This window comes from Manacus candei, unplaced genomic scaffold, assembly GCF_025592945.1.
Source record: "Manacus candei isolate 608988 ecotype Guabito, Panama unplaced genomic scaffold, ASM2559294v1 h1tg000106l, whole genome shotgun sequence".
Lineage (NCBI taxonomy): Eukaryota > Metazoa > Chordata > Aves > Passeriformes > Pipridae > Manacus > Manacus candei.
In genome coordinates, this window is record NW_026138154.1 from 820,927 (window position 1) to 835,336 (window position 14,410).

The 14,410-nt window shown below is 55.5% G+C and overlaps 1 long non-coding RNA gene across 1 annotated transcript; it reads right to left on the reverse strand.

Annotated features, from left to right (window-relative positions):
• Positions 1-2,550: 2,550 nt before the first annotated feature.
• Positions 2,551-4,164, reverse strand: LOC127461468 (uncharacterized). Its single transcript, XR_007900078.1, has 3 exons — positions 4,006-4,164; positions 3,316-3,358; positions 2,551-2,725 (listed from the first exon to the last, which is right to left on the reverse strand). It is a non-coding gene; the product is annotated as an uncharacterized LOC127461468 (long non-coding RNA).
• Positions 4,165-14,410: the final 10,246 nt, after the last annotated feature.

Genomic DNA, 14,410 nt, shown 5'->3' on the forward strand with positions numbered 1-14,410 from the left:
ACAGCAATCCAGGAGGGGGGGAAAAAAATCCCCCTGTTTTCCACCAAACAGCTGGATTGGAAGAGCTGTAAATGGTTGAAGTGTTCCAAGGCTGGAAAGCATCAGGGCAGGGCAGGAGCTGGGAGCACTGGGCTGTCACTCGGGGGCAAGGGAGATGTTCCCAGCTCTGGGACTCATCCCATGGGAAGGGTTTGGTGCTCACACCCCGCTCTCCCCGTGTCCCACGTGCCAATGGAGGCAGCTGTGCAGGAAGGGTTGTGGGGATGGGGCAGGTACGGGCTTGTTCTGGAAAAAACAGCAGCAGGAGAGCTGGGATTGAGCCTCGGGAAGGCTCAGGGGGAACACAGGGGTCACCTGTGCTCGAGGAAAATAAGGGGAAACTGGGATGGGTGAAGAGAAAACGGGGATCAAATGGAAGAGTGTCCAGCTGGACTTTTCAGCCTGGAAAACCAGGAGTGAGGAGGTGGGATGGAGCACTTCCCACCCCCTCCCTTGGCTCCCCACGTTCCTCCCTGCAGATCCCAAGCTCAGGATCCCGGGAGAACCAGACCTCTGCCCCTGCCCTTGCAGGGCTCCAATCCCCCACAGCCAGATCCAAAAATGCTGGCTGGGTTTGGTGTTAACCCCCACCCTGCCTCCAACAAGCTCATGGAGGGGGTTGTGTCTGGAAGAGGAAACTCCAGTGGCTCCCAAAACGTGGCTTTTCTCCACCAAAGTGGGGAAACAGGGCTGAGATGCCTGAGGGCAGGATCACCCCCAGAGTCACCCGGGGACACTGCCTGCTCTCACACCTACTTTGCAGGTGATGGAAAACAAAAGGACCCGAGATATTTAAAAGCAGGAAGCCAGAATCTGTAAACTGTCTAAAAATGTATCCTCCGGAGATGAGCTTTGGCTCCCGGCCCCAAGGAAGGATCCCTGCTGAGGAAAGGGAGAGGGAGGAGGGGACAGTGCTGGGGGACAGGGTTGGGCTGCCCTGAGTGTCCCCCAGTGTGGGACACCCCGGGCTGAGGGTCCTCAGGTCTCACCACGCCTCGGGAGGAGGATTCCGTGGGATGGGATGGTTTTAATTCCTGAAGGTTTTTGGCTGGTTGCCCCCGGGGAGCTGCGTGAGGGGAGGGAGTTTGCAGAAGGGAAACAACCACCTGGTAGGGCCACCAAAATCCCCGGGGTGTCTGGGGATTCCAGGGCTTTTGTGGCAGGAGTCGTGGAATCATAGAACTATGGAATTATTTAGGTTAGAAGAGACCTCAAATATAATCTAGATCCAACCCCTTGCAGTGGACAGGGACACCTTCCACTATCCCAGGTTGCTCCAAGCCCTGTCCAACCTGGTCTTGGACACTTCCAGGGATGGGAGAGCCACAGTTTCCATGGACAACCTGTGCCAGGGCCTCCCCACCCTCACAGAGCCCTCACTTTCCATCCCTGCCTTACTCCAACCCTTTCCCAAACCAGCTCTGATCGCCCCCACTGACTGGTTTTGGTGGTTGAGATTTCCAGGGACGATGAGCTGGGTTATTTCCCAGATGTTGTTGCCTTGAGGGTGACACATAATCAGGGAAACCAAAACCTTGGAGTGGCTCATCACCTGGGATTGCTTCCTGCACCTCATCCATAGGCACTCCCTCTGCCTCACACGCACATGGGCTGCCTCCGAGGGAATTATGGCATCTCTGGGATGGGAAGAGCTCATAAAAGAGGTGTTATTCCATGGCTGATCCAGTCCAGCTGTCCAGTAACTCCTGTTGGACTCAAGTGTTGGTCCATGCTCAGAGGGGAGTGAGAACATCAGGGGTTTTGGTCAGGAAGGGCATCTCCTGGGGCAGAGAAGGTGTCTCTGGAGAGGGAGGAGAAGTGGGATTTTGGAATGTCCTCCCTTTGATGTGACTTGTAGGCAAACATTTTTAGGGACTTTACAGGGGCGTGGAGTGACAGGACAGAGGGAATGGTTTCCAAACTGCCAGAGAGTGGGTTTGGATGGGATATTGGGAATAAATTCCACCCTGGGAGGGTGGGGAGGCCCTGGCACAGGTTGCCCAGAGAAGCTGTGGCTGCCCCTGGATCCCTGGAAGTGTCCCAGGCCAGGTTGGAGCAACCTGGGATAGCAGAAGTTTCCCTGCCCTTGGAACAAGATGTGTTTTAAGGTCCCTCCCAACCCAAACCAGCCTGGGATTCTGGGATTCTGAGCAACCACCCTGAGCTGGGAGTGAATCCCCCTCACTGCTGTGGCTGCCAGGAGTGAGGCACAGCCTGTCATCACCCCTCTGGATGCAGAGCAGATCCCAGGGAGCAGGGCCCAGCAGCCAGGAAGCCCAGACAAGTGCTCTCCTGAGGCAGGCACTCAGAGACATCCTCTCCCTCGAGAACAACTCTTCCTGCCTCCTTGTTCCTGTTGACATCCCCCAAAAAAAGCCCTGGGAAAAATAAATCCCCAGAATCTCTGCCTGCTGAAGTGGGAAAACCAAAGAGCTCCTGGGATCCAGGGCATGGATAAAAGGACAGCAGGGACCTGTCTCACCCCTCTGGTGCCGAAATGGCAGAGGGAAGCAAGGAGAGCTTGGCAGGATGGGATGGAAGCAGAGCCTTTTCCAGCCTCTCACCCCCCCTGTGCCCAGGCAGGGCCACAGGATGAGGTGGGAAAGCTGGAAGGGGTGAAGGTCCTTGGAGTGGCACAAGGAATTTGAAGTCAGCAGTGGGGAAATGCTCAAAATATCTGGGAAATCTGGGGGAAGAAAAGAAGAGAGAGGGTTGAGGAGGGAGATTTAGCCCTCATCAGTAATAACAATAATAATTAGCCCAGGTAATAATTAGCCCACGTGCTCCTGTCTTTCCTAGATCTGCCCAAAAAATCAGATCATTTTTTAATCAGACATGAGGGCAAGAATTAATGGGATGAGGGATTCAGTGCAAAACCCCCCAAAAAGAGCTGCTTTTCTCCCCAAATGCTTCCCGAACCACCTGATTTTAACCCCAAATTTTTTTTAATTACTGGCTTCATTTCACCTATTGAAGTTTGTAAGAGATCAATCAGCTTTTGCTTTGTTTTTTTTCCCCACTGAAATTTCAGAGAAGCTGCTTTCCCAAACGCAAAACTTCTTCTATTTCCCCAACCGAACCATGAAAACACGGAGGAAGAAAATGTAAATATTTTCATCCGAGTGTTTTCGTGGATGAAAAGTGGGTTGGTTTTGTTGTTTTTTTTTTTTCCCCTCGCTGCTGTTTTCAGCAGCCCTACCCTGCCCTTACTCGAAAACCTGGGTCTTATTTAAAAGCTCAGAGGGGAATTGTTTAGAAAATCAACCTAATACTTACAGCCTTTCCTTTGATTTCTCAGGAGTAAAGCCAAGCCAGCTCGCTGCAGGGAGGGAAGAAAACCCAGGATGAGCTGCTGTCTCTGGACTATTTTTTTTTTTTTTTAAAAAAAAACCTTTAGATGCTGCAACACCCTCGTAAAAAGGTGAGTTTTCACCCTGCCCAAACCCTCCATCCCGCAGAAACCTGTCCGGGGTTTGCTGACGCAGGAGTGATGCTCCCACCTTTGCAAACCCGCCGATAGCTGTTTGGCTCTTAATTCCCAATTAAAAGGTGCGGTGCAAACATCCCAGCGCTCCCAGTTTTCCCCCGTCCAGAGGGAAATCCGAGCCGGGGTGGAAGGGGAGGGCGCTCTCCCTCCTTCTCTCCTCTTTTCCCTTCCCCTGGACGCGGTGTCGCGTTAATTTATTTTATTTTTTTTTTGCCCTCCCGAGGTTCAAGCCTCGCTTCCCAAGGTTTGTCTTGGCGCGTGGCTCGCCCAGAAGCCCGAGCCGGAGCGGATTCTTTATGTAAACGAAGCGCTGATTGTAATTACGGGCCGCTCTAATTGCTGCTAAGCAAATAAACAGCGAAGGGCAGCGGCAATCCCCCGGAGGCACCGCGGGGATTATTCCACCCATCAAAACCCCGGGAGCAGATTCCCGGGTGTCCCTCCCACCCTCCCCGGGGCTCGCAGAGGAGGGGACACACTTGGGTGTGTCCTGCTCTGGGATACAGGAGCAGCTCAGGGAGACAGGGAATCGGGTTTTCTGAGGGTGTTCTGCACGAAAAAGACGGGTTTCCACCGGGCAAAAGTCCTCCTTGCTCCCTCTTGGGGCTGTTTGGATCCAGGTGGATCTGCTGGAGGGATCTCTGAGGCTGCTGGTGGAGCAGGGAGCAGGTTTTGTGGGATGGAATCATGGAATGGTTTGGGTTGGAGGGATCTTAAAGACCATCTCGTTCCACCCCCTGCCATGGGCAGGGACAACTTCCACTATCCCAGGTTGCTCCAACCTGGCCTTGGACACTTCCAGGGATCCAGGGGCAGCCACAGCTCCTCTGGGAAACTTGTGTCAGAGCCTCACCACCTTCCCAGGGAGGAATTTCTTCCCAAGATCCCATCTAACCCTGCCCTCTGGCAGTGGGAAGCCATTCCCTGTGTCCTGTCCCTCCAGGCCCTTGTCCAAAGTCTCCCTCCGTGTTTCCTGTGGCTCCCTTCAGGTCCTGGAAGGTACCTTCATATCCTTCATATCCTGAGCTGGAAGAGACTCCCAAGGATCATCCAAGTCCAGCTCCTGGGTTCCTCATCCCACAAACCAGCCAGGCAGGGAGGCACCTCTGCCTGCTCCCTGTGAGGCTCCTGGGGATGATCCAGCAGCTGGACAGGGAATTGTGAGGGATGCAGGCCAGGACCTGCCACCCAGTGCGGGATCAGCCCGGCCTGGCACCCACCCAAGCCCTGACTTAGGAGGATCCACAGCTTATACACCCATTTACTCCTGCCTAAGTCCTGTCTCATGCCTGGCATTGTGTTGGCTCGTGTGCTTCATCCCCCATTTTATTTGTGTGCTTTAAATTTGGGCAGCACCCAGGCAGAGCCACGTTTTGGGAGCCACTGGAGTTTCCTCTTCCAGACACAACCCCCTCCATGAGCTGGTTGGAGGCAGGGTGGGGGTTAACACCAAACCCAGCCAGCATTTTGGGATCTGGCTGTGGGGGATTGGAGCCCTGCAAGGGCAGGGGCAGAGGTCTGGTTCTCCCGGGATCCTGAGCTTGGGATCTGCAGGGAGGAATGTGGGGAGCCAAGGGAGGGGGTGGGAAGTGCTCCATCCCACCTCCTCACTCCTGGTTTTCCAGGCTGAAAAGTCCAGCTGGACACTCTTCCATTTGATCCCCGTTTTCTCTTCACCCATCCCAGTTTCCCCTTATTTTCCTCGAGCACAGGTGACCCCTGTGTTCCCCCTGAGCCTTCCCGAGGCTCAATCCCAGCTCTCCTGCTGCTGTTTTTTCCAGAACAAGCCCGTACCTGCCCCATCCCCACAACCCTTCCTGCACAGCTGCCTCCATTGGCACGTGGGACACGGGGAGAGCGGGGTGTGAGCACCAAACCCTTCCCATGGGACGAGTCCCAGAGCTGGGAACATCTCCCTTGCCCCCGAGTGACAGCCCAGTGCTCCCAGCTCCTGCCCTGCCCTGATGCTTTCCAGCCTTGGAACACTTCAACCATTTACAGCTCTTCCAATCCAGCTGTTTGGTGGAAAACAGGGGGATTTTTCCCCCCCCTCCTGGATTGCTGTGAATGCATCACACCCTAATTAAAAGCCAGTGAGTTGTGGGTACTGGAATTCGTGCTGGTGTTTGCTCGCACCAGGCTTCTGCTCTGCTTTATTTCACGTGCTCTGCTGCAATAAAATCAGACTCGTGGTGCTTTGCAAACCATCTGCTGCTTCCCAAAGGGCTGGCAGGGGCACTGACTCCCTGTTTTACCCTCCCCAAAACCCCCTGCCGTGGTCCCGTTGCCTGGGGAAGGGTTGGAGTCCTCCAGCTTTGGAGCTGAAGGAATTCTGCCTCTCGGAGCTCAGCGGAGCTCGGGAGCGGGAGGAGGTTTATCCCCGCCAGGGGAAAAAGGGGGAAAAAACATCAACAAGGAGAAAACATCTCCTTCCATCCCCTCTCCCCACTGGCTTTTCCGTGTTGCTGTGGCTCTCGGCTCCTCTCCGGGGTTCCCCCCGACTTCCCCGCTGCGGAGCCGTCTCCAAGTGACAACGGTGAGCGGATTAATTAAGCTGCCTGTCAGCCCTTGGCAGCCACAAGCTCTGCCACGCCAGCGCTAATTAAACCCAACAAAACCTGCCTTTATCTCCAAACCCTGCCGCGGGCTGGGATAAGGCAGGAGGCCACCGAGAGCTGAGCTCGGGCAGTTCATCCTGCCCGAGAGAGAGAGCCTGGCACCCGCCCCTGCTCCTCGCTGAGGGGCTGGGAATGGGTATCCCAGTCCCTGAAAAGCAGGTCTGGAAAGGGAAAGGGGCTCCCAGTCCCTGAAAGGCAGGTCTGGAAAGGAAAAGGGGCTCCCACTCATGGAAAAGCAGGTCAGGAAAGAGAAAGGGGTTTCCAGTCGTGGAAAAGCAGGTCAGGAAAGGGGCTCCCAGTCCCTGAAAGACAGGTCTGGAAAAGGAAGGGGGCTCCCAGTCATGGAAAAGCAGGTCTGGAAAGGGAAAGGTGCCCGATGCCACCAGACCTCAGGGGGGCTGACAGCCCTCAGGCAAATTTGGTGCTGTATAGAGGGGTTGAGGGATGAAGTGGAAAATCCCCCCTTGCCCGTGTTTTATGCCCAAAGGGGGATTTTCCACTCCAGCCCCCCCCACTCAGATCCCTGGAGCAAACCTTGGGTGAGCTCCTGGCATTGGACCCGGGAGGGGTCCTGGGTGAAACCTGGTACCTGTTGATGCTGCAAACACCTGGGAAGCAGAATTTAAATCAAGAACAGATGTAGGAAACCTGCAGAGAGGAGACAACCCGCTGGGAGGGCACGTGCCTTGCAGATGGGGCTGCTCAGAGCTGGGCACAGGGTGAGGGGTGACCCTGGAGCTGCTGGCACTAGGAATGACCCTGCGTGTGTGTCCATGCCCTGGAATGCCAGTCCTGGTTTCCCTGGAGCCTCTGAGCCTCAGGGAGCTGCTCCCCTCTGCATTTCTGCTTCTCCTGGCAGAGGAGGCCTGATCTCACTTAGCTGAGGGAGGCTGATAAGAGCATTATCTGGAGGTGTGGGCAGGATGAAGCAGTTGTTTGCCAGGCACTATCCTTCTCCTTGTTCCCTGGTGGAGGGAAAAGGCAAGGCCAAGCCAGGGTGGGGTGTTACACAACCCCCTGCCCACATGGATCCCTGTGTACATTCCCATTCCCAACACACTCCGGTGGCCCTGCCCTTCAAGGGTTTATTTTCCAGCCACTTAGTTTGGGGAACTTTAATTGCTCTTTGATTAAGTGACTTTTGATTCCCCCCCTCATCAAATGTAATCTCATTTGCTCCTTCTTCTTTTCCTCTCTTTCTTTTTCTTCTCTCCCCCCCCCCCCTTCCCCGTCCTGGAAATTAAATTAACATTCCATCTAATTACTCAGCCACTTCTCTAATTGCTGAAGGGACTGTGGTTGTTGTGCTCATTTAATTAATTGAGACCCGCAATGTTTAATGAGGAAGAGGATTTATTGGCTGGGGAGTTGGTGTGCAGGGTTGCCTGGCAGGAGAGGGAGGTAGATGGAAAGGTCTAGGAAAGGCTGGATCTGAAATTCCTTTTTTTTTTTTTTTTTGAGGTGTAAATATAGAGCAAATCCCTTTCCCCTGCTGGTTGGGTTGCCAGTCTGGGTGGATCCTTTTAAATGGAAATACCGTGTTTTAAAATGCAGCACGTCGGGGGGGGGTAAATGAGGAGGGGTAAATCAGCTCCAAAGGTGATCCTTGGGATGCTCCCCTGTCCCTGCTGCAGCACCAGCATTCCCAGGGTGCTGCTGCCCATCTCCCAGCAAAGGGCAGGGATGCCAACGTGCCCGGGAGCGGGAGCAGGGTGGACTCCTCTGTGCTGGCACCGGGAAGGGCTGGCTGCACTCTGGGATTCCTGGGCCCCAGGGGGAGGCTCTGCTGGGAACAGAGGCACATTCAGCAGGGAGATAACAGGCTCCTGCTGTGCCTGGCCTGGGGGCAGGTGGCTTTGGCCCTGGTCCACGTGGGGGATTTAAGGCAATCCATTGTATTTTTGCATTTCTGTTGACTGGGAGCACCCTGCGACCTATTCCTGTGTTTCCAAGGGCAGGGAGGATCTAAAGGAGGGGCCATTTAGACTGGATAGGAGGAAGAAGCCTTTTACAGTGAGGGTGGGGAGGCCCTGGCACAGGTTGCCCAGAGAAGCTGTGGCTGCCCCATCCCTGGAAGTGTCCCAGGCCAGGTTGGAGCGACCTGGGCTAGTGGAAGGTGTCCCTGTCCATGGCCCATGGCATGAGGTGATCTTTAATGTCCCTTCCAGCTCAAAGCATTCCAAAGACTGGGTTATTCCTTCATCCCCACGCTCAAGGTCCTTCTCTCCAGCTGCTTCCCATCCCTCTGGAGCAAAACCTGTCTCTGTGGGCAGCTCTGAGCTGACGCTTCCATATCTCTCCATAACATCCATACTTCCAACCCCCCACCCCGCCCTCTCCAGCCAGCCAAACCATCCAAATGTTTTATCTGCAGCCCTGCCAGGCATCTGGAAGTTCCAGGCATCCCCATTTCCGTGGCAGAGGTTTTTTATAAAAGGCAAACCAGCTTTGAAGTGGAGCCCCTTCTGCCCCGGCAGCGGAGTCGGAAGCCGGGCTGTGCCGGCAGCTCCAGCTGCAAACCTTCAGCTGGGGTTTGGAATCACAGGATGGACCCACAACGTGGGATGGCCCCGCTCAGAGCCCAGCTTTTTGAAGGATTGTACCTGGCTGGGATGGGAAGGGGAGGGAGGAGTGAGCAGAGCTCCTGGGCTGAGCCCTCCCAGGCACCCAGGGGCAGGTGAGTCCTCACGTCCTGCTTTGCCAGGAGGAATGACAATTCCCTGGGAATATTATCTAAAGCTGTTCTTCTCCCCTGGATGTGCCTGTGGGTCCCAGAGCCATCCTCTCCCTCTGGTTTGCCATGGTTCCAGCACAGGGGGGAAGCTGGAAGACCAGATCCCTGGGGTTGTGGGTGGCAGAACGAGGATCATTCCCGCTGGGAGAGCTCCAGAAGGAGCCCACGTGGAGCTGGGATGTTTCTTGTGGCATCACAAGAGCTCAGCTCCCCCTCAGGCTGCTGAACCTCCGAGCATCCCCTGCTCTGCCAGGGTGGGCAGTGGAAGGAGTTTGGCACCTGGTGGTCAGCACAGCACCCCAGATGACAGTGCTCTCCCAGATCCCTCTGGCTGCCAGCAGCTATTTTGGAAAAGACCTGAGGAAGGCAGGCTCTGCTCTGTATCCCATGGACCACACTCCTGGTGCATCAGCATTCACCCCTTTCTCAGCCAAACGCCGCTCCAAGAACTGAGTATCACTTGCCTCTGAGAAAATGAAGGCAATTGGACTGCGGGGCTGAAATCCGGTGTAAAATGTCCTTGGACCTGCCTGTTGATGGGGAACATCTGGTGTGTGACCTCCCCGCCCGAGGAGGTGTGAAACAGCCCTTTGGAGACACCCCGGCAGCAGGCAGGATGCTGAACGGTGGCTCATTACTGCTCCAGAGCCCAGCCCTGGGCAAGATCCCCGGGAATTTGGGGGCTGCCCCGGGGCTGGATTCAGGTGGAGGTGGGAGAAATGTGGGACAGCTCTGCTGCCAGGCACCAAACCAGACCAGCAGGGCTGTTACAACGCTTCTCTTCTCGCTTCACTTCCCTCAGCCCCCCGAGGTGTGACCCCGAAATCTCCACATCCCCCGTCCCTGCCAAACATCCCACCAGGACCGTGTCACAGGGAGAAGGCGAGGGACACTTTGCTGCTGCAAATCCCATCTGTTCTCCCGCCTGAACTCGCTTTTTTTTTTGGGGGGGGGGGGGGGGCAACTGGGTTTATTAGAGCTTGAACTTTGAAGCTGTTCATAACCCGGCGTGTGGCTCCGGGAAAAAGAGACGGCTCTGGAAAAAGGCACAGCGGGTGTGCCCAGGGCTCAGCCCAGGCAGGAGGGAAAAGGGGGCTCGTAAAAATCTGATTAGATTTACTCTGCCTCATTTCCAACCCGAGCGTGCTCGTAACTCACGGTGACAGAGGAGGCTCAGACCCCACCGGCAGACGCGTCGGGAAACCACTTTCAATTAGGAATTTCTTGGCAGCTCCCCAGTTTTGTGTCAAACTCTTCTGGGCAGCCTCGTCTGTGTAATTGAGTCCCCGCTGAGCGGCGAGGTGGGAGAGTTGCCTTTGCTGGGAGGAAGGTGGAGGACAGTTCCCAACAGCCTCCGAAGGAGGAAACTTTCCCATCCAGCTCAGAAAGCTGGCTTTTTCCATTATAAGAGGGAGGGAAAAAAAAAAAAAAAAAAAAAAAAAAAGGTTTTTTGGGAGCCTTCGGATATGGGTTCAAAATAAAATATTCTTTTAAGATGTACACCAGACCGAAAAATAGGATTAATCCAAGGTGTCCCTGTCCCACCTCTCCAGGCTGGAATCCAAGATCCAGCTGTCCTTAGGCTGGTGTGAGGCAGCTGGAGGGCAGGGAATCGGGCGACCTTGGATCTGTGCTGTCCCTCCTGGCGTGATGGGAGGATCAGACAGCTGTACCCCTTGCTCCCATCAGGCTGGGATGTGGCTGGAGCAGGTTCTCTCCGTAGCTCCACTGCAGCATCCCCTGAAACATTCCCGAGCCTGGGTCCTGGCAGGCAGGGCTGGCCCGGAGCCTCCCGCCCTCCCCGGGGATTTCCAGGAGAAAGTCGTCATTTTGCTGATTTTTGTTGACTCTCCGTGTGAGGGTTGCCGTGGCTCTCACCCAGCACACCTCTCCTGGCTGGAAAACCGGGATGGGGAAGGCACAAGGCAGGGCCAGGCAGGGACACGGGGACAGCCGGGATGCAGCTGCTCCCCTTCCCCCCTTCCCGCCTCGCTTCCTCTCTTTGCCTTTTCCCCGAGCTGTTTTCACACCATTTTGCCACAGTCCCTCCGCATTTTTTTTTCCCCTCCAGCTTTTCCCAGACAGGACTCCCGGTATCCCGAGCCTGCTGGAGCTTCACGGCCCATTAGGAGGCGGGAATGACGTTCCCATCGGCGGGGCTGTGAATTATGAGCAGCCTGGGGCTGGGCTGCAGCCTCCAGCAAGGATGGGATCGCTCAGGATGCAGCTCTCCTGGACTTCCTGGGATGCTGGGACCCCAATCCCTATCCCAGGGGACCGTCCCCGCAGAGCTGAGGTGGGTGTTTGCCGCTCTCATTTTGGGGCAGCCCCTGAACCTCCTCGGCCCCTGGCACCGCTCAGCCCCCTCCTTAATTAATTCTGCAGACTCCCCAGATGGATTTGATGAAAAACATCCCACAAAAAGCCAACGAACAAGTCACCAAGCAACACTGCGGCCTCTTTTAATGATATTTTCTTTGTGGTTTTGGTTTTGGAATATCTTCCTCTGAAGCGAAGGAAGCAGCTGCCTCTTGGACTGGAACGATTCGACTTTATCCCTTCATTTTCTCTCGTTCCTAAACGCTCAGTTCCGGCACTTGGGACTCGATGGGAGTTTGGAATTGGCCGTGGCAGAGGTTCTGACCTCTTCACTTGTCTCCTCCCTGCCATCCTCTGCCACTGCTGCATCCACATCCCAAATTCCTTTGGGATTTACGAGGGGACGGTGCCCAGCTCATCCCACATGTGGCTGTTTCCAGGGACCTGCTGCTGTCCCCATGAGGGATTTGTCTCATCCCAAGCCGGCGCACATCATTCACCTCCACCAGCACTCCCATCAGGTGCAACTTTGCAGTTGGATCCCCCAGGAAAGGTGTTTTATCCATCAGGATATATGGGAGCCAGCCCCAGGCATGCTCCTTCCCTGGACCGTTCCAGCTCCTTCCAGTATGGTTGTATTTTATCTGTGGAGCTCTGTGAGGATTTTGTTCCGTCATCCTGGAATTTTTATGACTCCTTTGTGTGTATATAATGCGATTGCCCTGGAACAGAGGGAAATTAATCATCGTTCCTTCCTTGGTTTGCAGGAATTTTTAATGTCTCATGTTTTCGTTCATCTGTCATGTCCAAATGTGGGGTCCACGGGCTATTTGACATTTCAAATGACTTAATTGCTTGGATTTCCCCCCCCCTGGTGTTTATGGACACTTGTTCCTCGTGGATTCTGTGTGTGACATTCCGTGCCCTGGATTTGCTGGCTGGTCCCAATTTTTCGCTCCACCCCGGTGGTTCACAACATCCCCTTTTGGTATCAGTCGTGCCTCTGATCTCCCTCATCTCCCACGTGCTGGGAATGCCACCAGCCTGCAGCACAGCCCCAAAATCATAGGAATCCGGGGCTGTTTATGGCTCTTTTAGGATGCCACGTAAGGAACATGTCTGAGATGTCCCTGCACAGGGTCTGGTACCCAGACTGTGAGCAGGAAACACTGGGAGAGCAAAGGGGAATCTCCAGGATCTGCTCAGGGTCAGCCTGGAGATGGTTTAAATCCAGAGGGATCAAGGGGGGCTTGACTGGTCAAGAAGAGGCAGCCAAGCCAAATATGAGCGACTCCCAAACCTCCTCCAGGAGCCAGAGGCTCCCAGTTACACTCTGGATTTTGCTGTTCTGTGATTTTAGGCAGAAGGTGCTGGTACCAACTCTGTCAGAGACAACAGGCTGAGGTGTGGGGATCAGGGGGTCTCCTGAGTTGGAAGGGACCCCAAGGATCGTCAAAGTCCGAGGACAACCCCAACAATCCCCCTGTGACAACCAGCCAGGCTGAGATTTGGGCTCTTAGCAAACACCACGGGAAGGGTGGGAGCTACACCATGTCACACACATCATTAGGGAAACGTTAATTAGAGCGAGAGATGCAAATTGGCCCAGGCTGTGCTCCCTGAGCGCTCGGCACAGCCTTTGCTGCGGCTCCGGAATGGCTCCGACGCCTCCATGGGCACGTTTGCTCCCTCTCCATCGAGGCTGGTTCCCATTAAATCGTTTGTTTAGCAGCTACTGGGTTTTTGGCAGGACAGCTGCTGCCTTCTGTGGGTGGTGGAGCGGGAGGGGGTCGTGGGATGAAGCCAAGAGGTGTCCAGGTGAACCTGTCAGGGAGGAGAGACCCCTCACCCGGCTCTGCTGCCCGCCCTGCCCGTCCCACCAGCAGCACCCTGGGGGTCTCTGTGGCAGGGTCACCTCTGCAGCTCCTGCCAGGGCCGTGGGGACCTGGAGCAACCATGGGCCAGGCTCCCTGGAGCACTCCTGGGAAGGTCTCCCCATGGGCCAAGGTCATCCAGATCCCAGACCCCCCAGTGAACCCCTCCAGGGCCCGACATGTGCTAAAGAAAACAGTCCCAGCGTATTAATACTTGCAAAAACAAACACTGGGAAGATGGGAGAAGGAATGAGCCAGTCATTAAGGGAGCACTAAGTCTCTCCTCTCTAAACTCCAATCCCTCCCTTTCCTATGGCCATTGACTCCCCTGGACATCCTGCACCAAGAGCAGCCTCTGGAAACGTGCCTGAGCAGGTCTGTCCCGGCCTGGCTGCTTTCAAAGGGGCACCTACACCCCTCCCAAAGCCAGATTTGCCTCTTTCTGGGGTCTCTTCAGCATCTCCACCACTCACATTGCAGAGCAACCTTCCTGTTTTCCAAGAGGGCAAAGCTGTGCTTGGGTGGGAGGGTGTGGAGAGGAGCCACAGCCAAGGCAGACGTGGCATGGCCACGGGAGATGCTGCGGGATCAGCAGCTCCAGGAGCCTCCTGGGGCCTCCTCAGCATTTCTCGTGGAATCCTGGAATGGTTTGAGTTGAAAGGTTGGGTTGGAAGAGACCTTAAAGAGCATTTCTTCACCAAAAGGGTTGTCCAGCCCTGGCACAGGCTGCCCAGGGCAGGGGGATTTAAGGGATGTGTAGATGTGGCACTTGGGGACGTGGGTTAGTGGTGGCCTTGGCAGTGCTGGGGGAACAATTGGGAGTCAATGGTCTGTGAGGGCTATTCCAAACTTAACGATTCCGTGATTCTGTGAATCAAATCAAACAATTTGGTTCTCACACAGAAAGTGCAGAAACACCCCCTCATCTTCAGACAACTCATTCCACGTGTCCACCAGCCTGCCCCAGCTTCCAGCCTTCTCCAGCCTGTCCCACGCCCAGTGGTGATCCCTCCGTGCTCCGGGGGCATCCTCAGCCTGCAAAACCGGTGTGGGGAAAGCCCCGGTGGGAAACAAGAGGTGGCTGTGCCAGAGAACCACCGACAGCCCCTGCCCAGCCCGGCTCGAGGGGGGGCTTCAATGATGCCCCCAATCACCGTGGAAGGGATGTGCCCCCGGCCGGGGGCGTTGGTACCACCACGGAAGGGATGTGCCCATGGCCAGGGGAGTTGGGCACGGCTGCCAGGGGAGATTTGGGCACCGGGGCCGGGCTGCTCGCTGCCCGAGGTCCGGGGGCAGCACCGGGGGGGGTCTAAAGGTGGGAAACCGGCGGGACGGGGCG